General features: G+C 44.5%; 1 protein-coding gene across 11 annotated transcripts in view; it reads left to right on the forward strand.

The window, feature by feature from the left end:
* Nucleotides 1–25756, forward strand: part of LOC126272766 (myocyte-specific enhancer factor 2) — an 841022-nt gene that overhangs the window by 755302 nt on the left and 59964 nt on the right. The window lies entirely within an intron of this gene.

Raw genomic sequence — 25756 nt, forward strand, 5'->3', positions numbered from 1 at the left:
TGTTATTTGCGATGTACATATAAAACTATTTGTTTGTATATAGCGTGTACTTTATTGTAGTATGCAGTCTTCTTCCTACAGCCCATTGTTATTAGTGCCTCTGTAGTTACCTAAATCCAATGCAGGATTGGTAAGAAACGAGTTTAGCAGTCTGTTTATTGTGCAAGTAGTGTGCATTGTTCTTCTGGCTGCGCACGTAAGGGGAAAATAACGACTCGCGGTAATACTCGCCAAGAACAGTGTTAAAGACCGCCTGGAAGTAGCACCCTTCTAATTCGATACGTTGCACTTGGCCGATAGTTTGACTGTGAACCTCTATAACTTAACAAGTTACGGTGATTACAGCTGTAAATTTTACCGTGTGTGTGTGTGTGTGTGTTTTTCGGGAATCCTCCTTAGAATTTGGAGCTGCTTGAGCGTCGTAATACCACTTTTCTACCTGTTTGTAAATGATTTTATACAATTCCTTATGCTCTTCGCTATTTCGCACATTTTCTTTGTATCTTCATTCCTTTTCTTGTATCCGTCTTCTGTCCTTGCTGCCGGCCGATGTGGCCGAGCGGTTCTAGGCGCTTCAGTCTGGAACCGCGCAACCGCTACGGTCGCTGGTTCGAATCCTGCCTCGGGCAGGGATGTGTGTGATGTCCTTAGGTTAGTTAGGTTTAAGTAGTTCTAAGTTCTAGGGGACTGATGACCTCAGCAGTTAAGTCCCATAGTGCTCAGAGCCATTTCTGTCCTTGTTGTTTTTCTTTTTTTTTTCGCCCAGTCTTCCAACAATATTACTTCTTTCCCACCAAAAGGTCGATTTCACACCAAGTATAATTTGTCGTCTTTGCATGTCCTCCACATGTTCTTCTTGTCATTCCCTCATTCGTAATAATCCGTAATCGCGACACGGCACCACTACGGCAGGAAGTTTCATTTAAATTGTATTTCGTTTCTTTTTTTTGTGTCCACGTTCGTAATAGACAAAGTAATATAGTTTTGTAGATCATTTTCTTTGCCTGACTGTGTACTGATATCTAAATAGACGCATGTAAGCGGACTGACATGTTGTAAGCGTGGTAGTTATGCGAGCTAACCGCACGAGACAAGAACGTTTGTGGAGGTTGGGTCTGGGGCAAGGGGAAGAAGGGGTCACGCCGTAACTGCTGTTTAGTGCGAAATGTAAGAGTATGTGCAAGTGCGCTGCTGCTGGACACTGAACTGGCGCAACCGTTGAGAGAGCTTCGGTCCACCTAGTTGAGTTACAGAAACACTCTCGACGGTTGGGCTAGTTCAGTGTCCACCAACAGCGCACTTACCGGTCAGCGGTTTTAGTGACTAAGGCGCTAACCGTACATATAGAGACACTGCTTGCCTGCACAGCTTTGCGGTAACACAAGCCGTTCACGCGTCGCCTGCCTTGCTCCCGCGCTCGGATGTGGCCCGCCGGGCTGTGTCCCGCGCCCGTGGCTGGGCTGCGCCGCGTCAGTATTTACTGCGGACAGCTGCGCGCACGCGGCACTCCGCCTCCCCGGCGCGGCGCGGAGCTACGGGGCCCGCCGCAGCTCCAGTTTCATTCAGCGCCGCTCTGGAGACCGTCTACAAGAAACCCCACCAGGAAATTCTAAATCAGTATTCTCATCTGTTTCACGCTGCCATCCATCTTGACCTTTCCGATCGTCTGTATTTAGCTAGCGCTCACAATGTCTTCTGCAATCTGCATTGCACATTCTCGTGTTTGACTTCTCCAAAAAGTGTTGGCTGCCGTGGCAGGTGTTCCGTTACTCAGCCACTTCTTCCAGTAAAGTTTTTCGTCAGCATTCTTCTCTTCGTTATTCTGTTTAGTACCCCCTTATAACCTGTACAAATTATAAAAACGGATGTGTGTGTGTGTGTGTGTGTGTGTGTATGTGTGTGTGTGTGTGTGTGTGTGTGTGTTCCACGCCTCCACCTAAAGCACTGGACCGACTTCAACAAAACCCGATACGCATATCGTTCACTGTCTGGAAAGAATCAGTGTGCGGTTAAGAATCACCTATGAAAGGGGTGGGGGTGTGACTGAAAAACAGTATACCCCACGATACGCGAATTCCGAGATTTTGTTCACCTAGTATTTGAGAATGAGAGCACTTAGAGACTTGCAACAAATTTTGCACGTAATTTGGAACTTTTAAGAAACTTTTTCTTGCTAATGACCACACAAAATGATGAATGGAAAGTAGTTTATTGCTTTCTACGTTTTGGTTCATTACTATTTTCCTACTAACTCGATACACGACGTATTTTGCAGACAGTGGGCAGGTACACCACTAGATGCACCAGAAGAGTTACTCATTGTACAGGACATAGTTCAGGAGAGACGACGTCGTAAACATTGAGCTGCGTGAAAATAAAACTGCAGAGCGAAATTCGCTACACATAGAGGTGAAATATGTGTACAAATACGAGTGAAATGTATCACAGTTGTGTGAAACATATTTGACATATGCCTCTGGGCAAAGTCACGGGTAAAAAGCTCATCCTAAATCGCTTGAATGATTTCATTCAAATTTGGTACACACGTTAATTACAATCTGGAAGGAAATACTATAGAGGTAAAAAAAAAAAAAAACACCAGCCTCCCATAGGGGTGAGTGTGGAAACATGGAGAGAGAAGGGAAGACGGGGGATCGACAGAGAGAGCGAGGGGTAAGGATACATAAGCACAGATAGGAGGAAGAGATGCGCAGAGATACCAGAGGGGGAGGTGCACAGTGAGAGGGGTGGGAGGAGAAGATGGACTCAGAAAGGAAAGAGGAGGAGACGGACATCACCATGGGGAGGAAGAGATAGGCAGAGAGATGCAGAAGTAGAAGATGTACAGATGGAGATGGAGGAGGGAATGGACAGAGAAAGGGAAGAGGAGAAGATGGGCAGTGAGAGGGTGAAGGAGGAGAGAGACACAGAAAGGAAAAGGGAGGAGATAATCAGGAAAACGGGGAAGAGGAGATGGATAGAGGGAGGGAGGAGGAGAACATAGACAAGGTAGAGAAAAAGGTTGACAAAGACAGGGGGAAGTGAAGATGCATTTAGAAAGGAGAGGACCAGATTGACAGGGGGAAAGGAGCAGATGGACAGAGGGGGGATGAGAATATTGACAGAGAGAGGGGGAGGAGGATATTGACAAAGAGTGGGAGAAGAGGAGATGGTTGCAGAGGGGGCAGGAGGACATGGACAGAGGGGCGAGAGGAGATGGACAGAGAGTGGGGCGCAGGGGGGATAGGCTGCTAGAATATTCGAATAAATACATACCCGGGCGACGCCAGGTACTCAGCTAGTTGCATGTTTTCATATATTCCGCAAGGCACTGTACACTACATGGCAGTCGGTTCATCGTACCTATTCCATGCGCATACTGAAAAGTGTCTGTGCATCGGTCACTGCTTAACATATAAATATGGCAATTTTATCCCCAACTAACCCTCACTGCAGTTCTTCTAGACAAATTCTGACTCATACACTATGTGATCAAAAGTATCCCCACATCTCTACGTAATGCGGAAGTGACCGCTAGATGTTAGGAGAGGCGGACCCGCCAGTATAAAAGGAAATTAGAATGAAATTAATACCTTCAGCTGCTGACGGGCGTTGATATATATCAACGGGGACAGGTGAAAAAGTGTGCCCCGACCGGGACTCGAACCCGGGATCTCCTGCTTACATGGCAGATGCTCTATCCATCCTTCTTTTTTTTTTTTTTTTAAAAAAAAAAAAGAAAGATCTTGGTGACCTCGGTTTGTTCGTTGCATCTGCTTAGTGCGGACGTCGCAAGACATCCGTTTAGGTTCGTTGTTGATCGATTAACTCTGGTTTTTTTTATTATTATTATTTTTACAGAAGGCAGCTAACCCATCTGAGCCACAGAGGATAGTGCGACTGCAGGGACTGCGAGACCCACATTCTCATCTTGTATGTCTACACACTACATTCGTAGTGTCCCACCCCAACTCACGTATTACTCGTGGAAGACATTCTTACCAAGTCCCGTAAGGGTTCGGGGGATATTTGTGCATCCGCACAGGAGAAGAAGGAGGTCATGGTCGGTATTACCAGAACTATATACTTATATGGATATGGTGTCTGTTCTTTCGGACATGTCTGGGGATGTCACCTGAGTGATAAATCCGTCAGAGCCGTTTCAACCCTTCTAAAGCAGCCAAAACCGACTGTCAGTGACGCGATTATGAGCAACCACAGCTAAACCAAGACCAAGTAGACCTCAGGTATTGACGGTAAGCGACCGTCGAGCATTGCGGGAGCGGGTTGTAAAAAAACCGCATGGAATCCGCGGAAGCAATCACTCGTGACAAGCAGTCCACATAGTACAGTGACTGTGTGTAGGTCGAGCAGCTGCTCATAAGTCCCACGTTTCTGTAGTCAGAGCTAAGCGATGATCGAGATGGTGTAAAGAACGGTGCCCCTGCACAGTGGGTGACTGGGAACGAGTGATTTGGAGTGATGAATTGTGCTGTAGCCTGTGGCAATCCGATGGAACGGTTTGGGTTCACCGAGTGTTTGGACAGTGTTACCCTGCTGTCACGTCTTGTGTCAACAGTAAAGTACGGAGATGATGCTCCGGTATGGTAGTGTTTTTTGTGAGTAAGTTATAGTCAATTATTGCGGTTAAGAAGCGCTAAAAGCGGAAGGATATGAACACTTTTTTTATAACATTGTGTACTGCGTACAGTACAGGAACAGTTCGCAGATGATGATTGATTGTATCAACATGACAGTCCCGGCACACAACAGTATCTGTGGAGCAATACTTTCTGAAAAACGATGTTCTTGCAATGGACTAGCCTGCCCAGAGCCCAGACCTGAACACGATGAAAGTCCTCTGGGACTAGTGAGAACGTTGACTTCGCTCCAGACCCAGCATGCAGTGTGATTACCTTCCCTGCTATCGGCTCCTGAGGGTGAATGTGATGCGATTCGCCCACAGACATTCAGGCACCCCTCCAGCAGCGTTCAGATCGTCCTAAAGCTGGAAGATGGACGCACCCCGTATTAGTGTCCCCTAATAGCTGTCCGTATACTTTTGATCGTATAGTGTATGTTAGCAATTATCGGGCAGTAATAGAGTACTTTAACGCCCCTGAAATATATATCTGTTTATGTGCGTACTCTCACTGAAGATTTTTTTAAATACATTTTACATCTAAAGTGAAAATAATTCCCCTCTTTCCTAGCCGCTTGAAAGTGATACACTCCTCACATGCGTTCAAAGTGCCAACATTAGCGTCTGCATTAACTGCTTGTTGCTTGCCTCATTGGTAAATCTCTCTAGAGTTTTGAAACGCATCTTTTCACCTCCAGCAAAGACGTGACTGAAGACGTGCGAACAGTCTGCAGTTCATATCGCCTCTTGAAATTGTAAATGTGTGGCAGTTTTAAGAATGCATGCATCGCAAACGATATTCATTTCCATGAAAGTCAGTAACGTTCCGTCTTAGCATTTAAGCAGCCCATGTCCTTTTGAGAGGCCTACCAAAGCATCTCTGATCACCGTCGTCACGTGTAAGGCAATCTCTATTCTAAAGCCACATTGACTGTTACAGTTTCAAAAATACGAAACTGTTTTTCACAGACCGTAAACAGTAACAAGAATTACTTGACTGCGAAAATTATTTACTGAAGGTATAAACTTCATTTTCAAGTACACACAGATACTAAAGTTGCTATGTACACTCTCGGCATCCATAGGATGACGACAGCGAGTGTCAAACAGTACAGAACAACTGTAATATCTATTTGTGCTTTTATTACATGTTTTATATCGCAATGTGAGATTTATACCTGGAGACGTGTTGCTTCATTAAATAACTTAAGTAGTAGATCAATTTTGTGACATGCAGTGGTCTCTAAAAGGACTTCTCAGTCTGTGTTGCCTAGAATCCCTCTTTGCTGCCCCCTCACTCGTTCGTGCTACCACACACACACACACACACACACACACACACACACACACACACACAGCAAGAAATCAAAATCAAATACAGTGTAATCAATAACATGGGCCGATGACATGAAAAAAAAAATCACAAGGCTGTCAAACTCTTTCGTACAAGATGAAAGTTTTCGTAGAGTGAAATGACGCTACGAAGTTTCCCAAGGACGAGAGCACCAAGAAGAAATGGAATTGACTTTCTGTTGTATTATTTTTTTTTCTTTTGTTTTGTTGTCAGTAGTCTACTGCGTCAAGCAAACGTAAAAGTCAATTCAAGCTCTTGCTGAATATAGACATAACCTTGAAGTAATTTCTGAGTCCCTGTACTCTGTACAGACACACAGGAAATATACTCGTAAAAATACGGAAAAAAAGGTAAGATCCAGTCACCGTGTCAGCTCCTTTACCGAAGATTTACCGAGAAACAGTAAACGCAACACACGATGTACAATCATGACATATGACTAGTTTTTCGTGACGGGATTCAGGAGTGAAGACCATCATTAATCGCGAGTTTGAGGGTGGTGGAAGCCACAGAAAGCTCGACGTTGGTTTGATGAAACTTTGTGTCGGAGTGCGTTAATCAACGTAAAGGCATTCTGTGATGTCTTCCAGCAATGCTCCAGAAGACACAGAACCAGGGGGTAGTGGCGCAAGCGAAGACAGTCCGCCGGCCGGGGTGGCTTAGCGGTTCTAGGCGCTACAGTCTGGAACTGTGCGACCGCTACGGTCGAACGTTCGAATCCTGCCTCGGGCATGGATGTATGTGATGTCCTTAGGTTAGTTAGGTTTAAGTAGTTCTAAGTTATAGGGGACTGATGACCTCAGATGTTAAGTCCCGTAGTGAAATAGTGAACGGTCCAGCCTCAAGGTGTGCGCCATCGAGCGGCATGATTTTTTTGTCACGGTGTTGGACTGCGAAGGGGAAGTTCCGTGTTCAAATCTTCCTCGCACCCATTTTTATTTCACAAAATTATGGAGTTTCCGCCCGCTTATTGACGTGTGTGTATTCAAATTTGTGTCTGTGTCGTAGTGTAACGCCCGTTTGCAACAGCGAGGTGTGAGGTACGGACCTCCATACCTACGTACCTCCTATTTCTTTTGCACAAGGGCTACATGTTATGAGTCTTGCGTTCCGTTTTGGAAGTTTTTACTCTTGTATTCCTACGTCGTAATATAGTTCACACCCGTTTAATCATGGTTCTCATTTCTGCGAGAGGTCTATGCGGCATCTCGCGTGCTCTCACTATTCCTCACATTTACGATAATACATTCTTACCACATGAGTCATATTCTGGAACCATTCTATAGTATTACAATTGGCAAGACTACCGAAGAAGAACAGACACGTCGATGATCGGAGGGAAAGTTATTAATTTTGTGGGGAAGAAAATGGGACACGACGGAGATTTGAAGACGGATGTTCTGCGTTGCAGTCTCACACTATCACCATACGACCACGACGACGTGATTCTGGCAGTTCGCTCCATGTTGTACATCTTGATCTCGGACCGTTCTCTGTTTGTATCTTGCTTCTTTTCTCAAAGTTCTGTAGAAACCGTCCTACTGGTTTCATGCTTGATCTGTGTTCAGTCTTTGATGGGCTATCCAGTGGGCCATCTTACCACTAAATCTGTTTGGGGTGCTGTAGGGAGTTTGCCTGGTTCGTGCTTCCCGTGCGAAGCCGTAGCAGGTCGTTAGTAGATGTCTATAGTGTCTCCCCTATGCCCCTATTTCGGCCATTTTCATCACATATTGCGAGGCACACGGAAGTAAACGTTACACAAATCTCCCGTTACAACGATTCAGCGACAGTTGGCAAGAGCAATGCTTAACGCTGCGGAAGAAGCAGTGCCAGCCGGGGCCCCATTGGTGGATTGGGGGTGGTAGCAATTGAGCTCGCGTCGAATCGGGTTGTAGACGAGTAGGCCCTGGAACTTGGGCGGGCACTAGCGACTCGACGGCGTCGCTTAGCTGTTGTGCTGGCGCGGCCGTGGGCGTCGCGCCGCCCTCTGCGGGGCGCCTGTTTGCCTGCGTGCGGCCGCTCCGTGACGTCAGTCGCGATCGAAAATTCAGATGGCGCCGCCACCGCCACCGCCGCCGGGGCCCGGATTCTTGTGCCGGCCAAGGTCGCTCATCTGAGACCGCCCTCCCACCTGGGACCAGGCGCCTCCCTGTGCCAGCTGTGCACTGCTCTCCCCAGGTTCTTCCCTGCTGCCTCCCAGACTGGGGTGCGTCTGCGCCATTGCTGCCTGAGGGTGGGCGTTGTGACGATTACAAGCGTTGTCGTGCCAGTATCAGTTATTAAAGGTGTCAGAAATTTATCTTACAAATAAACACCTCGAACTTGCACTCGTAATTTAAGGAGAAGAAAGCACTCTTGTAAGATATGAGCCCCAGAAATCGATCCCCGCTAGAAAATTTAGGCCATATTCTGATAGTATGTAACATTGGCTCTAAGCACTATCAGACTTAACATCTGAGGTCATCAGTCCCTTAGAACTTAGAACTACTTAAACCTAACTAACCTAAGGACATCACACACATCGATGCCCGAGGCAGGATTCGAACCTGCGACCGTAGCGGTCACACTGTTCCAGACTGAAGCGCCTAGAACCGCTCGGCCACACCGGCCGGCGGTAGTATGTAGTTATGACTTCCTGAATGTACAGCTGTGTATATAAATATGCGCGCAGAGCGGTTGTTTGTCACTCGCTTGGCCCCCACTGTAGGCGCTTATGCTCGAGCGCAAAGCCCTCTATAGTGGTGTAAGAAGTTTATGAAATACTTTTCCGACATTGGTAACATGCTTTGTTTATTGCGCCAAAGTGCGCGGTTTCTAACCTGTGGCTGGGTTCGGAGAGCTCTTTGCTGTCAACATTTTTATGCTGTGATTCACAAACGCAGTGTAAATGAGTGAAACGAATGATTGTGTCATTAAAGAAGGACCTGCAATGCTATCTAATTATTAACGTCGCTATTGTGCGTTATTTTATGTGGATTTTGAAGGTGAGGCTGTGAAAGTGAAGTCATTCGTCGGAGATGTGCTATTCTTCAACGTAATTGGCATAACTAAATTGAAAATCGAAAATCTGTAACTTTATTTCATAAAAATTGTTCAGTTACTTAAGTCTATTCATTTTGATTTTGAAGCTGCAGATTTTGATACCTCTAGAATATCAGTACGAGAATATTTTAAAATTATCTTCAACGAATATGTGCGTGAGGTTGAGGTATTACGTACTCTTTTCGCGTAAAGCGACGTGTTTTCGGAAAGCATTTCGAAACACGTTGGGCAGACGTGACCAGAGTGAAAAATCCTGTCAGTACGAATGAAAATCAAAAAATACCACGAAAGTAAGACCATAAACACATCCGCAGAGCCGCCTATTACCTGACCTGAAATTGTTAATCATATTATGAGCTTCTGATAAAACATTATGCACCACCTATTTATCTGTAAACGTACACAGCGCATTTGAGAATAGTGGTACATATTCCTACATGAGGTAGCATCGGTCAGAACTATAAGAAAAGTTCATATAATGATATGTTCGGAAACCATTGCCTAGTGAGGTATGGGCTAAAGATATGCCGTTCACAGCCTGTATTTTGTTGACAGATGGGATAGGATACGTAAGATATGGCATAGTAAATTACCATTGTACGCATGTATGGGCAAATGAAAATCCCCGACGAGTCGTGGAGAAAAGAAATGAGGATCACTTCACTATCAATGTATGGACAAGAATTGTCGCTGACAGACATATTCCCAGATTAAGATATATCATCGATATATACGCGACGAATTACCAGCGCTGTGGGAGAACGTTGCCCTTGTAGAAAGACAACATAACTGTGGCTTACCATGATGGGACCCCACTCCATTTTGTAAGGATCATGGGACAGTACCTCAGTGCAACGTTTCGTGGGAAGTTGCATAGTCTCCTCGTTCACCGGATCTGAATCCGTTGGATTTCTGGCCGTGGGGACATTTAAAGGCAATGGTGTGTGCCAGAGGCTTCACGAATGTGCAGACGTTACAGGAGTTTGTGACCAATTGAAGTGACGTAATCCGTATGGAACCAGGTGTATTTGAAAGTGTCCGCGATTCACTGGGAAAAAGGATTGACGATGTGTGAGGATGAGTGGTAACCGCACGGAGCACTCCCTATAGTGTCTGGTGCTACTTTCACAGACAGTTTGGAGTGACAGGACAGATTGGCCCATACGTTAACAGATATTGGTCTCCAGACGTATTATTGTAGTAACTTTTCTTCTAGTTTTGATAAATGCTGCCTTATGTAGGAATATGACACGATTTAAAACTCCCTATATGTGACCCGAAGTTAATGGGGAGCAGCGAATGAAAGAATGAGCCTTATGATACTAAAAAGAATTAAAACAATAACCGAAAACAAGTAGTATATGCGAAATTACACATCCCTGAAATCAAAATCTGTGCTGTGCAACATTCAGTAATTGTAAATTTGCATTCCTGAGATGAACTGATAACTGGCCGCCTCCACACTCTTCTACGACGATCATGATTCGTCTGACAAATGGTGCAGTCTTCGTGAAGCGTACCTGACACCACTGATCCATCTTCAGTTAAGGGTGTTCCTTTGCCCCATACTCTTCGCGCATCTCGGTGCCGGTGGTTTTTACTGTTGTCCGTCATGGGCGCCTTGATGTCACTTTTCTCATGTAGAGATGCTCGCGTACTGTTTAGATCGACAGACATACTCGTTGCCTCTTCAAAAGATCCCCGCGCAGTTTTGTTATATTCTGCTCGGGTGCCGAAGATGTGGCGGTCAACGGCTGTTGTCGTTGACTGTAAGCAGGCAGATCTTCAGTGTTTTGTGTCTTGACGTGGATGATTATGCTAATTCGGAGTCTGACCAACCTTGCAGTAAACTGACAATATGCGACCCCGTGAACTGGAATTGGCGCTTCCAGGCACCTTGGCAGGCTGACAACTGTACACAAGCCACATTGTCGAGCTAAGGACTACATCACAGTGTCTGCTGAGCTTCACACAGTATGTAGACCTCCGTTAGGTGGCTGTACGCTGCGTAGCGATTTGTTGTGGTCAGAACAGCGTTGAGAAATGGATTTGATCAGAGAAACTACGGAAGTTATGTCGGTGGGTCTTCTCCATGTTGTTCTTTAATATTCAGTCCTGGGGTTGGTTAGCGTCAGCGGCATGCGATTCCACTCTGCTATCTGCCTTCGTCCTTATTTCCACACACGCAGCACACCGTACATCACTCATAATCTGCAGAATATGTGGCATGTTCAAAAAATGTGTGTGAAATCCTATGGGACCCAACCGCTAAGGTCATCAGTCCCTAAGCTTACACACTACTTAACCTAAATTATCCTAAGGACAAACATACACACCCATGCCCCAGGGAGGACTCGAACCTCCGCCGGGACCAGCCGCACAGTCCATGACTGCAGCTCCTTAGACCGTTCGGATATGTGGCATCCTTTGTCGTCCTGGGCTATGCTTTCCCTCAGTAGTTCCTTCTACTATTGTTTCAGTGTTGTTATTGTGTCGTAAAATGTGTCCTACAAGTTTGTCTTTTCTTGTTTGAACATATATCCAGAGACATCTGGTTGCCCGTGTTCTTCTCAGCGCCCCTTCATTGGTAACTCTGTCTCTCTCGAGCTGACATTCAACATCCTTCTGTAGCATCAAATCTCCACAGCTTCTAGTTTTTCTCTCTAGTTGTCCTATTATCCAAGTTTCACACTCCAAGCAAAGCTTTTACGCACCGTTTCCGTATTTCTAGATGGGAATTCCTGCTGGTCAATAAGTTCTTCCTCAAATCAAATGCATTATTGGCCTGCTGCATTTTATTCGTAATTTCCTCCCGGCTTCTGCTATCCCTTGTGATCCTGCTCCCAAACAGGTAAATTTCTCTATCACTTGTCACTCGTGTGTGAGTGGTACAGGATTTCTTTTTGAGCCGGCCAGGCGTCGTGCAGTAACGGTAGGGACTGATTCTCGATAGCAGCAGCATACCTCTAGGCTAGGAGGCGAGTGAGGCGAGGCTCGGAAGGCGCCGGCTGCGTGGCTGTCGTGTCGTGTCGCGTGCGTCGCACGTGCCGGCCGCCCCGCGCGTCTCTGAGGGGGTCCCACCCGCGCCAGCTGTAGCTCCGAGGGGGCAGCGCACGGCGCGCCACTGCCGCGTCGTCAGCTGCGTCTCGGCCCGAGCACCGCCGCCGCTGGGCCGCTGGGCCACTCGTCGCGGCGCGGCTCGCCCTCGCCCTCCAGCTCACCAAAGAGAGAGCCGCTGGAGAAATTAAAAAAAAAAAAAACAAAACAAAAACAGGACTACCCCCCTAGGAAGCAGCATTTATACCAACTATATAAAGTGACAAAAGAGACAGTTATCACACCTCCATGGCCGAAGATGTACATGTGAAACTCTCAAAAGCCTTACAGAATAGAACAACACAATATATTTTGAGCAGAGCAATCTGAAACACATTCCCAACAAGACCAAAATCTGCCGTTTCCATCTCTTAAGAAAGAGGCCAGGACAAAACCTGACACCATAAGGGGGACATGCCCCTGGAGGATGAATCCCATTCCAAATATCTGGGATTCAGATCGGACTGTAAACGTTCTTTCAAACCACAATACAATTCATTACATGGGACAGTTAACTGAAGAAACAGTGTATTGAGGGAACGAACGGAAACATCATGGGGAGAGCATCCGGAAATAATAAAGACCGTTGATATAGCTCTACGTTTTGCAGCGAGATAGTATACGTAGCTGGTGTGCGAAACGTCAGTTCACTCAGGTCAAGTGTATGGTGTGCTGCAAGAACAGTTACTGAATGCTTGAGACCTACACCTTTGACCGTTGCTTAGCCCATCGCTGGTGTAGCTCCGCCACAAACTAGAAGGACAACCGCTGCAGGAAAAGACAGGATGAGTCAAACGGAAAAAATGCAAGATATATGCTATATAACAACACTGTTGTCACGCCACGCCTTAGATAGAGAAAGTTTCCTCGAAAGAACTGCGCCGCTAACAATTGCACCTGAGACTAAACGTATAGGAGTAAGCATAAGTCCGTTCTACTTACGAATTGAGGGAGGAACTTGCTGAGGACCACACGCTCGCATACCCCCGTGGAGAACACTCAATTTTCTAGGATCGGGAGTCTCCAAATGAAGCACAGCACGAAGCAGTGTGTTTTCGAGATTTAGTTTTCCAAAGGACAACGCTGTGAAGCCTTTTGAGTACTGTAGAGGAAAGATTTAGTGCACAATGGACATGGAATTTAAAGTATAGTAAGTACCTGAGTGCTCAAAAGTCACGGGAAGGGCCTCATTTTAAGATGTGTGTACATGACGCGCGAATTTTGCGGCTAGTTGCTGCTTATGGCGCGAGTGTAGGCGCGGTATCCGAGCAGTGTTTCACAAACAACAGGCAGCACGCCCCGAGTTAATCGACTTTGAACGGAAGACAACAGTCGGTGCAACATGTACAGGTCATAGAATATCGGAGCTTAAAGAGCAATTCATGTTTCTACATTTACATCCACGTCACATCCACATCAACAGTGTCCACGGTGGAACTTCATTATGGCGGACACAATGTACCCACGCCTGTGAACTCCGCACGGAATGATCACTAGTGTCTGAGAAACGGAACCCAAGTCGCCTTCGCCGATCTGAACGTGGGGCATCAGGAACCCATTTCTACCAGGACTGTACATTCGCCGCATTGACTTCATCAGCCGACGACGGATATGACATCCAGTGCCTTCCCACCGCTTTTCACCACTCAGTGTGCTGTGACGTTAGGTCTTCATTCATAATTTCCTTCCCGTTTCATTCCCGTTCGGTCCGACGTCACAACTGTGGAGAGACTACTGATCAGTGAGCCGTGGCGGCTGGCACTAGGGTGTTCTACTTGCATCGCTGATATCGATATTCGGCAGTTCTGCTACCTTTGACTGCTCCCCCGGCGGTTTCCGGGTGAACTTGTGACGGGGGAGTCTCCGGTCGGCGTTCAACGAGCCAACTTGCGTTGAAAACAAGCCCGCGCTCCTAACCGTGGTGTGTGGGCCTCGCCATGCTCACCATCTTTGTCTATTGGCGCGCGCTGGGTGTAGGGTGCCGATCAATGGGCGCCTTGATGTGCAAAATTGTGGTGGGTTCGTCGTCTCACGCTGAACCGCGTCCCAGCTCGTAATTTGCAAGCTCAAAGTTACGTACGACTTTTCATTCTGTGTTTAACTAAGAAGATTGTTGAAACTTATTGGGGTATGGGTAGCCGCCGGAGATGGTTGTGAACTTGGTTCCACAGTGGCTATTTTAAGGAGACTGATGTCCCTCATTCCATTTTTGAGCACCCGTGAAGTGTGTGTTTTAAGTGGTTTTCATGCATATTTTAACTTTTTTTAGGACATATTGTCCGCTTTGGGACTGGCTGCGGTTGTGTACGTGCCCGGTAGCCGTAGAGGTAATGGTTTAATGATTTGTCACGGCATTTATTTAAAACTGAAAGGGCCTAAGTGATCTCTACGCTTCCTGATAATTTACTGGGAGACTGGTAATGTTAGAGTATTGCTCCTTAAGAATTTGGGGGCGTGCTTATTATATATTCCATATGGGCAGTTCACTTTTATTACGCTTTAAGATCTTTTTGTTCTTTATGAAGTTGTGGTATTATGTGGCTGTATAACTTTGGTTGGAAGTGTATAGTGTTATTAGTCTCTTGAGACATGGTTAAATACGAACGATTGTTTGTGACTGATTATTCATCGTGCCTACTATCAATGATTTTGGTTGCGAAAGCAAAATAGTATGATTCTTATTCGTGTTTATGTAATTCAATCAAAGTGAAGATTTGTATTTTGCATCAGTAAGAGGGCAGATGTCGAAATTGAAGTTTATAATAAAGTCTGCTTGAGTCAAATTAAAATTGTAAAACAATCACAAGCTTGTCCATCACCAGTGATCCCGGGCTTCCTATTTCCCTTAAATAACTGTGGTGAGATTGTAATTTTGATTTTCTAAAGAATTGGGTAGTACGACGGTTCAATCGGTAGTAATTTGATAGATACAGGGTACGGTTTACAATGTATCATTTCAATTTAACATACCCAACGATAACTTTAGTTACAGAGAAATAAATGACCAGCTTATTAAGCAGATTGCTCACAAAATACTCGTGCGACCCACTCTAGAACGCGGCGCAGGTTGTATGTAGAACCCGTACCACATTGGACTACCAGAGTATGTTGAATGTATTCAAAGAGAGGCGTCACGAATGACAACTGATTTGACTCTCCATTGAGCGTCCGTGAAATAGTGGAAAACCTGAGCGGACAGACGCTTGAAGATAGGTTCCAATTATCCCGCGAAAGTAAACGTACAGTATTAAGTGATGAATCTAGGAATATAAAGTGAGCAGAGAAAAGTCATGGGAAAGACTGCCCCTTTCGAAGATGTGTCCATCACAGCGTCCGAATGTTGTGGCTGGATGTTGCGCATGTCACGAGTGTAGAAACTATGTCCGAGGGTTGATTGAAGAAAAGTGTGTTGTGAACACGGCTGCACCTCGCATTACAACAGACTTTGAACATAGGGTGATGATCGATGGGTCATAGCGTATCGGAGGCTGCCAAGAAGTCGACATTGTGCAGAGTGGCTCTTCATTACCGCACAGACAACTGGTTCAAAATTTTTCTGAGACAATTACCCCTGAATGCAATCAGACATTAGGTAATAACCTCTCTATACTCACCTCCCCACCATCATCAACACTAGCGCCTGACGAAACTTCGAAATAAAAAAGAATTTTCGTTAAACACTTTCATTTTCAAAATGACATTGTATTTAGTTTTATTAAACCATTAACTAATCAATTAGTGAGACAATTGGTGCTCTTTATTTCTAATGACCTTTATTTTTTATAGAATGATGAAGCAATTCTCAGTACATCGCGAGTGCTACGTACAACTCCTTCTCCGAAAACAACTAACAGAACAAATTTAGGGTAGACAATTGTTCCAAAACATACTTCCTTTGGATCGCTCCTTTCCCTAGCGACACTTGATCCCCCCGTCAACCCCCACCCCTCCCCGCCGCTCCGGCAACCTCATTTAAAATCAACATAATTTTTTAAAAAAATTGGCGTACTGTACGTAAATTACTTGATTGCTGGGCTCCTTACTGACGGAAATGGAAATCTTCAGGCTGCCAATGCTTTATATGTGACCACTGCCGCTAATAATAATTCAGTATAGGTCCTACAGAAGCGCGGTAATCATTACGAAATGGTGACAATGGTAATGATATTTGAAAGATAATTTCGTGACCGAAATGCCCTTTGTTTTCATCCCTCGGAAAATTAAGACTGCAGCCGATTTGTATGTGGGACGCCAGACACCCATCTCTACCAGGGCGGACAGCGGCAAGTAGGAGGCAGCGGATCCCAGCAGCCGACGGTCGATTCGTCTCACAGTGGCATCTCGTGACTTTTCGCCACTCTCCGTGCTCTAGCCCCATACGCATCACCCCGTCATGGAGCGCTAACACTAGATTAAACTAATTATAGCACACACGAAGACATTTAAGCAGTTAAATTTAATAAAAAACAGTCTCGATCGCACAGTCATTTATTAAAAATATGACCAGTTTCGGAGTGTTGAAGTAAGCCATCTTCGGATAACGTACCATCTGGCTGACGAAAATGTTGCTTGAAACAGCTGTGCTGACCCCCGTCGTAGAGCAGTTTTGCGACTGGGATCAGCACAGCTGCTTCAGGCAACATTTTCGTCAGCCGGATGGTGCGTTATCTGAAGGCGGCCTACTAATACAGACCGAAAGCTGTCATATTTTTAACAAATGACTGTGCGACCGAGACTGTTTTTTTTACTAATTTTACTTTTCTGACATATTGCTGTTCCATTAATGTTAATGAAAATTACAAATTTAAACAGTTACTTTTCGTGCGCTCCACTCGCGGACCTAGCGGAAGAATCACAATATGTGATATAATGGGCAGTACCCTCGACCGTGCGCATAGCAGTCGTTTGCAGATTTTGGTCTGTGTGTATTCCTACTTTTATAACGAAAAATTCAGTCCTTCTAATCCCTGAGTCTGTATTCTGCTTTGTCTTTGTCAACTGAAATTTGACGATCAGATGCTTTAAGTTAGCTAGTTGACGGCAGTTGAAAGCGTGTTGCAGTTGAAAGCTCAGAATACCTGATGATTAATTAACAGCAGTTAGCACTATTCCTCTTCTGCTGTTTTGTACTGTGACAATACTCATGACTAAAGCAGTCAGTACTCGCCATAATTCGCTTTCTCTCTGAATCTTGCAGTAGACGCCTTACACTGCAGAACCCGTTCCGTGGGCTATGAAGTCTGAAACAAACTGCTTCTCATGTATGCTGCTTATAAACCTAATTTTTCTTGCCTGTCAGTTAAATTCAGTAGTGGTTTTCGTGTTTTAGATAGTTCAGTTTTCAACTCTAAGAATCTCGTTTAAGTTATATACACTAAAATGAGAAGCTGCAGCGGCATTCTAAGAAATATCATCTCCCAAAAAATTCGACCATCTTGTTATCATAGGTTTCGCTTGCACGGTGCTTAATGTCGCTGCTCTAAGGTTGGATTCCAAGTTCGATTCCCGGTGACCACCTCTGATTATCCTGGAGTAAAAGGTCTGGAATCGGGTCCACTCAGGCTTTTCAGGGTAGACGAGAAACTTCTTAAGAAAGGAGCAGCGAATTTATTCGCAAGGTGCCATAAAAGAGTCAGATCGACTGACTTGCAATCGGCCGTTACCTATTCGAAGACTATCACTCTAACGTAAGAATGATCACACTTAAATTACACGGATGGCGCGTGACGCGATATGAAAGGCGTAAAACATAACCTGACGATACACAGAAGTCGTCTGGTCGGCCCCGCTTGCAGAGAATAGTAAAAGCTAAATATTTCCACATTACTGACAACCGTCACATTGTGAGGGGCTTGTGGCTGTCTAATACGATGTATATTTGCTACCGTAATTTTTATCTACAGAAAAGGGGTGAACAAGTAAGAGCTGCTACTAAACGATAAACTGTCTGACCTCCGTTTCGATCGAAAAAAGGCTGTCAGAGATTAACACCATCTGTAAAGTAGAACAGATGGAATATGCAACACAGCTGTTAGCATATTACTATTGTAACTGATGCTGCCATTTATCGCAGTTGCAAACTGACCACCGCACCAAACGTCTGAACATAATTACGGCTGCAGCGAGCACAGAAACATCGTGAATTGGCCATGGAGTAATTCAGGCATGTTGACTCAGGTAATTCATGCTTACTGATTGTTTCTGGTCGTGTCATATGGTGCGAGAAAATACTGTATAAAATACCCGCCTCAGTAGACGACGGACGCCGTCTAACTGGTGGAGCGGAGTCATGTTTTCGTAACTCCAAGTATTGCAAAAAGGCCGAGTAGCGCCCTTCCCAGACAATGCCTCGTTTCTCTGAACAGGATGCGAGTATCAGGGAGAGCGACATCCATGTCTCAACTATGTAAAGTCTCCATACCACGTTGATGATAGCTTTGCAAGGGATTTCCTCAGTAGATTTCTAGCATCATTGTAAATCACTTCATAATGCCATCTGTTATACTAGTTTACATTTGCTGGACAATACAATGCATGATTGTCCAGAAGACGATGTAGTAAGAAAAAAAATAGCGCCTGTGCGAAACGTGTACCGCGAGAAGCTCCGTGCCCTTACCTACCGGAGGCTAGTCTCAGTCCCGCCGCACCTGGGTATTAGTTACAATCTGTTTAAAGTACACAGCGTTGGAAGGTTTTTGCGAAGTCTAAGGAAGTCAATAAGAAAACAGGCAGGCACTAGGTTCAAGTCGTTTTCTGTTGCTGTGCGTAACTGGGATACAGATTTATACAGTGAAAGTTTAAAAGAACCAACTTGAAGTTCTAAGAAAAGTTTAGCTAATTCTCCGCCTTCGAACACTATAACCTTGCAAAAGATTGCACCATTATAGTTAACTGCTTTTTCGGAACTGGAGAAGTTTGTCATTCTCCAGACTTGGATGCCGGATGTTGTTAAGCGACTAAAACAGCACAAAACATTCTTTGTAATCTTGCGCAACAATCTCCTTTTTGAACAAGAAACGTTCCCTTTTCTTTCGTTTCATGGAAACAACGATACAGCATTTATAAAGATTTTGTAGATGTATAATGCGTTGCTGAGTGAAAAAGGGTTGCACTGTAATCTGTATTACTAAAACGCAATCCCGGAACCCGAAGTTCGGCAGCCTTGCAGTGTAGGGGCAATAGAAATTCGATTTTCAGTATTTCGCTTAATTATTGACAACTTAAAAAAATTATAAAGCTGTCATAAGCTACTGATTAAGAAGTGTAATCTTAGCGATATGCACATATACAGATGGTGATAGTATCGCGTAGACAAGGTATAAAAGGGCAGTGCACTGGCGGAGCTGTCTTTTGTACTCAGGTGATTGATGTGAAAAAGAGTTCCGACGTGACTACGACCGCATGATCGGAATTAACAGACTCTGAACGCGGAGTGGTAGTTGGAGCGACACGCATGGGACGTTCAATTTGGGAATCTTTAGGTTATTCATTATTCTGAGATCCACAGTGTCATGAGTGTGCCGAGAATACCAAATTTCTGGCATTATCTCTTACCACAGACAGATAGTGGCCGACGGTCATCACGTAAGGACTGAGAGCAGCGGTGTTTTGCGTATGATTTGTCACTGTTATCAAGCAAGGAACACTGCGTGAAATAAAAGCAGAAATCAATGTAAGGCGTACGACGAACGTATCCGTTAGGGCAGTGCGGCGAAATATGACGTTAATGAGCTATGGCAGCAGACGCGAGTGCCTTTGCTAATAGCACGACATGACCTGTAGCGCCTGTCTCGAGGTCGTGACCATATCCTAGACAACTGGAAAACCGTGTCAGATGAGTCCACATTTCAGCTGGTAAGAGCTGATCGTAGTGTTCGAGTGAGGCGCAGACTTCACGAAGTCATGATCCAAGTTGTCAACGAGGCAATGTGCAAGGTGATGGTGCTCCATAATGATGTGATCCATAATGATGTGTTTAGATGGCATGGAATGGGTTGGGTCCTCTGCTCGAACTGAACCGATCAGTGATTGATAATGCTTACGTGCGACTACTTTGCACCTATTCATGGACCTCATGTTCCCAAACAACCATGGAATTCGTATGGATGACAATGCGCAATGTCACCGAGACACAGTTGTTTGGTATTGGTTTAAACATTCCGAACAGTTCGAGCGAATAATTTGGCCTCCCACATCGCCCGACATGAATCCCATTGAACAATTATGGGACATAATCGAGAGGTCAGTTCGTGCACAAAATTCTGCACCGGGAATACCTACGCACTGTAACTCACAGCATACAAATACTAGGATTGCATTAATCCAGTATTTGAGACTGAGAGCACCTAGCGACTTGTAACAAAGATTACACATAATTTCAAACCTTTACGAAACTTTTTCTTTCTGACGCCAGTAAAGGAAAAAAGTTTATCGCTTACTATTTTTACGCTGTTCGTATTGTCAAACTTGAGCATCAGCCGTAATGTTGTAATTCATTACTTCTTTATTAAATTGTATTCGCTGTTTGCACACAGTATTCACACGTGTCACTGAAGCAACAGCAAAACTGTATCATTGTACGACACGTAGTTCAGGAGATCGGACATCGTAAACGTTGAATTGCTAGAAAAACCAATTTTTACTTAAAATGGCGCGGCGTAAAACTTCAACAGACACGACATTATAATTTACTACTTATTTAATGAATAATGGTTTTACTGGTATTTTATAGATTCTCTGGCCCAAGTTTCTCTCCGTTTTGAATTCGAAGAGGTAAAGGGGCTGCTACCAGCTTCTCTGTCTCACACGAGAGATCATTACAGAGTAGACTCCAAAAGACGGTGAAGTATCTCAGTCGGGGTGAAGAGATGGACCTCAGAAGTGGCGGGAGCGGAGCGTGTCGGAAGGTCCGGAGAAAGTGCAGGAAAGGCCACGGCGGCGTCACTGTCTTCCCTTTGCGGACACTGACGTGATAGGTGAGGTAATGAACGGCGACCGTGTGTCGTAAGCGGGGCGCGGGCGTCACCGGCGTGCCGCCGCAGCGCCGCTCGCGTTCCGTGCCTTATGTTCCGTGCACCTCGCCAGGCCGCCGCTTCCGCGTCGGTACTCCGGGTGTTTCCTTCAGAGTGCGTTAACAGTCGGTGTTGGTGCGCGAACGTCCGTGGCGCGGCCTATGCGACGCACGCGTCCTCACTGCAGTTGCGTCTACACTCCGCTACCCGTCGTAACGGTGTGCGGCGGGGGTACTTGTGGTAGCACTATCTTTTTGGCCCCTTTCTTTCACCATTCGCGTATTGCGCGTGGGAAGACTCCTTCTCAGTAAACCTCCGCATTCGGGAGGACGATTGTTCAGACCTGCGCCCGGCAACCCAGACTGTGATTTCTCTAATCGCTCCTAGGAGATGCCCGTATGGCCGATTTCCTTCTCCAGCCATGACACAATGCGAGCTTGTGCTCCGTCTCTAATGACCTCGATGTCGACGGGACCTTAAACCCAATCATCCCTTTTTGAAGTACTTGAATAATGATAACAAAACCAGCGGCTGCATTTCAATCTACGTCGTTTATTGTTTTTGACACATTCTACAAGTTTCGCCACCAAATGGTGTCATCTTCAGGCCATCGTTTACGGAAACACACACGACATGATTGAAGAGTATGAGAGCTCAGACAACATAAATCATAGTTTATGTCTAAAAAGGGGATAAATCACATAAAATTCCATAATAAAAATATAATATTGTTATCCATACAAAACAAAATTTAGCACCTAACTTATATTGCAATTTTTTAATTCTTTTGTACATCAATAACGTAATGGACTTGAGGGGAACACCCACGTACAATGAGCTACATCAGCAAAGCGAGCGCAGTCATATATATCCCTCACCGGAAAACCTACAAGTATAATATATACCAGTAATGAAAACGAAACAAATTAATAACATAACAACACGTGGACGGAGTGGACAAATGCAATTCCAGTCTAATGAACAAACATTCACTGGAAAATAAAAACCCACTGACATACCAACATATACTCTAATACCCTCAAAACATAAACAAAGTAAACTGCGGTCTAAAACCTGGTATATTAATAGACACGTGCTGCACTGATAATACTCTAAAACAACACAGTCAAATCCTGTAGATCCACGACACTAGTTTAACAAATGTTTTACTTGCGCTTCTACAAGATCCCGGGTGCAAATCTCCAAAGAAACAACGAAGCATGTCATCAAAGTTCCTAATTATTCCGATAATTCTACCGGGCGTAAAACAATGTTGCCAACATTACCCATCGTCAGTATTGGCCTACAAAAAATGGTTCAAATGGCTCTGAGCACTATGGGACTCAACTGCTGTGGTCATTAGTCCCCTAGAACTTAGAACTACTTAAACCTAACTAACCTAAGGACATCACACACATCCATGCCCGAGGCAGGATTCGAACCTGCGACCGTAGCAGTCGCACGGTTCCGGACTGCGCGCCTAGAACCGCGAGACCACCGCGGCCGGCTATTGGCCTACAGGGTTGAAAGTAGCGTACATGATATATGTCCGCAAACTATTGCCGAGGAACATTTTAGATTAGCAATATTTTTTTCATATTACTAATTCTAATTTATTAAATATTCTGTACGACACCAGACAAATACATTTGTCGGTAGTTGGCCTTCTTGTTTGATGGTGCATAGTTCATGTCTCGTAAAGCCGTAAGTGAAACTCATACCATGAGACAGTGATCTCGCATACCCCCAGGAAGTGGCCATAGAACACTTTGGACCTCGTGTATTTTTGCACGTGTCCGTACAGCAATGCCTTGCTACAAGTTCTTGGAACATTTTGCTCGTTGTTACTTGTCAAGCTGCAGCCAAGCTACGCTACCAAAAGGAGGCATCTTATTTTGTAATGTTAATGATGCTGCTGCTGCTTCGGCGTAGTACTTGGATTGGTACATAAAGTTGCACTCCATCCCTTCTGTGACGTGCAACCGTCGCATGGAGAAACGTATCACTTTCTGAATTACAACAGTTGTAGCGAAGAATTACTTTGCACCACACTATACAGTTAAGACATATCATGCATACCGGCGTAGCTAATCGTTACAGTGTCATCTTGCTAATATTATCGTCTTTTGTTGTTACTCTTGTCGTTGCCATCGGGGATGTAATAGCTAATATGATTGTAACGCCTCGATCAACAGCTCCGAGCTTGGTTAAAGCAAAACTCGTGTTACTGTAAGCTTTCTGTAAAATAAATACATTTCTGGTATAATAAAAAAACTTGTTTTTATTTTAATTCACTTATTTTTAGTAATATTTCGTTACATTGTGAAGTAGCTTTCGCTGAATTATTCCCACGAAACCTGAGAAAGTATCTTCGGATTAACACCAGTCTTGTTGCCGCATGAATTATAGGTATTGGCTAGACATGGTTTTTGGCCACAACGCGTCATTTCTGCTTTTTTGTTAGATTTCGGCAGGACTAGTGCTATTATTTCGTCGTCACATATCTCGTGCTACTCTGCTCATCTCTACGCTAATACTAACCCGTACATCCTCTGTAATTTGCGGACAACGGAAAAACACGTTGATTTTTCCTGTTAACCTTGAAGGGTTAATATCCACATCTGGGTGGTAGATTTGATGTTCTTATTCGTCTGATTAGGTATTTTAACGATGTCTGGGCGATAATAAATGCCATCAATTATGACAGTGGCTAAGGTAGCAGAATACGAGCCCTACTCATTAGCAAAAAGGGGTGGGGGACACTCGCATGAACACCTCTCGGGGAATTGAAATAGTACAGTTTCATCTAGCGTGGATTTTAACCGGTACTCAATCATAGGCGATAAAATGGCTGATGAACGGATGTGACAACGTTCCCTTTTTTTTTAAAAAAAAAAAAACATTTATTTATGCCTTTACCGGTTTCGGGTTTCATAGTTTACCGTCAGGTGGTTTGCATTCCTAAATCTGATTCTTAGAAGCGTCAAAATTTAACCGAAGTCGACAACAAATCGTTTTACTGGACTGTTAGGTACACAGTTTATATTCTCTCCTTCTTAATATCGGTGTTATGTTTTAATAATCTTTAATAATATTGTACTCCTACTTGGCTCAGTCAGTTGTGTCTTCTGGGTAGAAACCAACGAACTTAGTCCAGCTGTTCACGATGTCCTGCCGCCTCCGCTTAAGTCGTTCACGTTGTTCGTTGCCTTTAGTTTCCTTGTTGTCTGGAGGTTTGGACTAGTAGACGCGTCCATACCAACGAGATGGGCCTTCGTACATTCTCCGTATCTTTACCTGATATGGAATTTATGATACAAATTTAGTGAAAACGGCATTACAAAAGATACTAATATTTACAATTTCCTTATAGGACTTGTAACCCAGCTAGCTTGTGGCTCAACTGCCTCACAATGTTTACGTGCACCAGACCTTACGGAAAACGGAAATCGAATATCGGAATCCGATTATTATCGCTGTTGTTTTTACACGTAAGGACTCAATCTAATTTTCTGCACCAATCAAATATCGGTTTTCAGAGCGTCACTCGTTTTACGCGAATGGTCTCTGAAAATCAGTTATTCAGATTTTGCCAGCTCGTTGAAGTTAACTTCACAATACCAACAATAATATTTTTAATGAAAGTACGATTTCCTTATGAGTTTCAATGAACTCCTAAGGAGGAGAAGGTTGTTCACAAAAGTTTATAAAGATCTTTTCTATGCCAATTAATCCACCCACCTAGATCGTGCACGTTGTGGAAAAAGTTCGAAGTGATAGCTGCTTGAAAATTACTGTATATCTTAGAGACACAGATCGCTAGAAAACTTCCGAATGGGTCAAGAGGTACTCCCGTTTTTGCACATAGTAGGGAAGTAAGATTAGGGTTCAAAGTCCCGTATAGAACAGTTGAGCACAAGCTCGGATTAGGGAATGTAGGGAAAGGAAATCGGCCGTGCTCTTTCCGAGGGACCATCCCAGCATTTGCCTGGGGCGGTTTAGGGAAATAACGGAAAACGTACTTCGGGACAGCCGGACATGGATTTGAACCGTCATCCTCTCGGATGCGAGTCCAAGTGCGCTGACCACAAAGTCACATCTCTTGTTTTGTAAGCATTTACTGAGTACGAAAGCCTTTGCCACAAAAAATCAAATGGTTGCTCAGAACACAGAGTTGTTGCCAATCGTTACGTTTTGCTCAATGCACCATATGCATCTGCATTCATTTCTTTGCATCCCGTAAAGATTCAAGTTGCATCTCTTCTGTTAATTAAATAAAATGCATAACTACCTGGTCATTCCAGTATTTCATCTTTTCCTTCACTCCACGACAAGTCTCTTCGTCCAAATTAACCAACATTGTCTGAAGTAAGTAGTATGGTGACAATCTAAACAAATGAGAATGCGGTGAAACGTTTATGTCGAGCGAATATCCGTCGTGGGAGCTGAAATCCGGCAACCAGAACTGCACGTCCAGAATCGATATTGTACTACTTTACATGAGCAGTCAGAAGCGGTATTGGCAAATCGATTTACGGGTTACATGGTTTGGGAGTTAATGCAGATGAGTAGGAAAAACAATTCTCTAATCCATTATTATTAAATAATGGG

This window comes from Schistocerca gregaria, chromosome 5 (genome assembly GCF_023897955.1).
Source record: "Schistocerca gregaria isolate iqSchGreg1 chromosome 5, iqSchGreg1.2, whole genome shotgun sequence".
Lineage (NCBI taxonomy): Eukaryota > Metazoa > Arthropoda > Insecta > Orthoptera > Acrididae > Schistocerca > Schistocerca gregaria.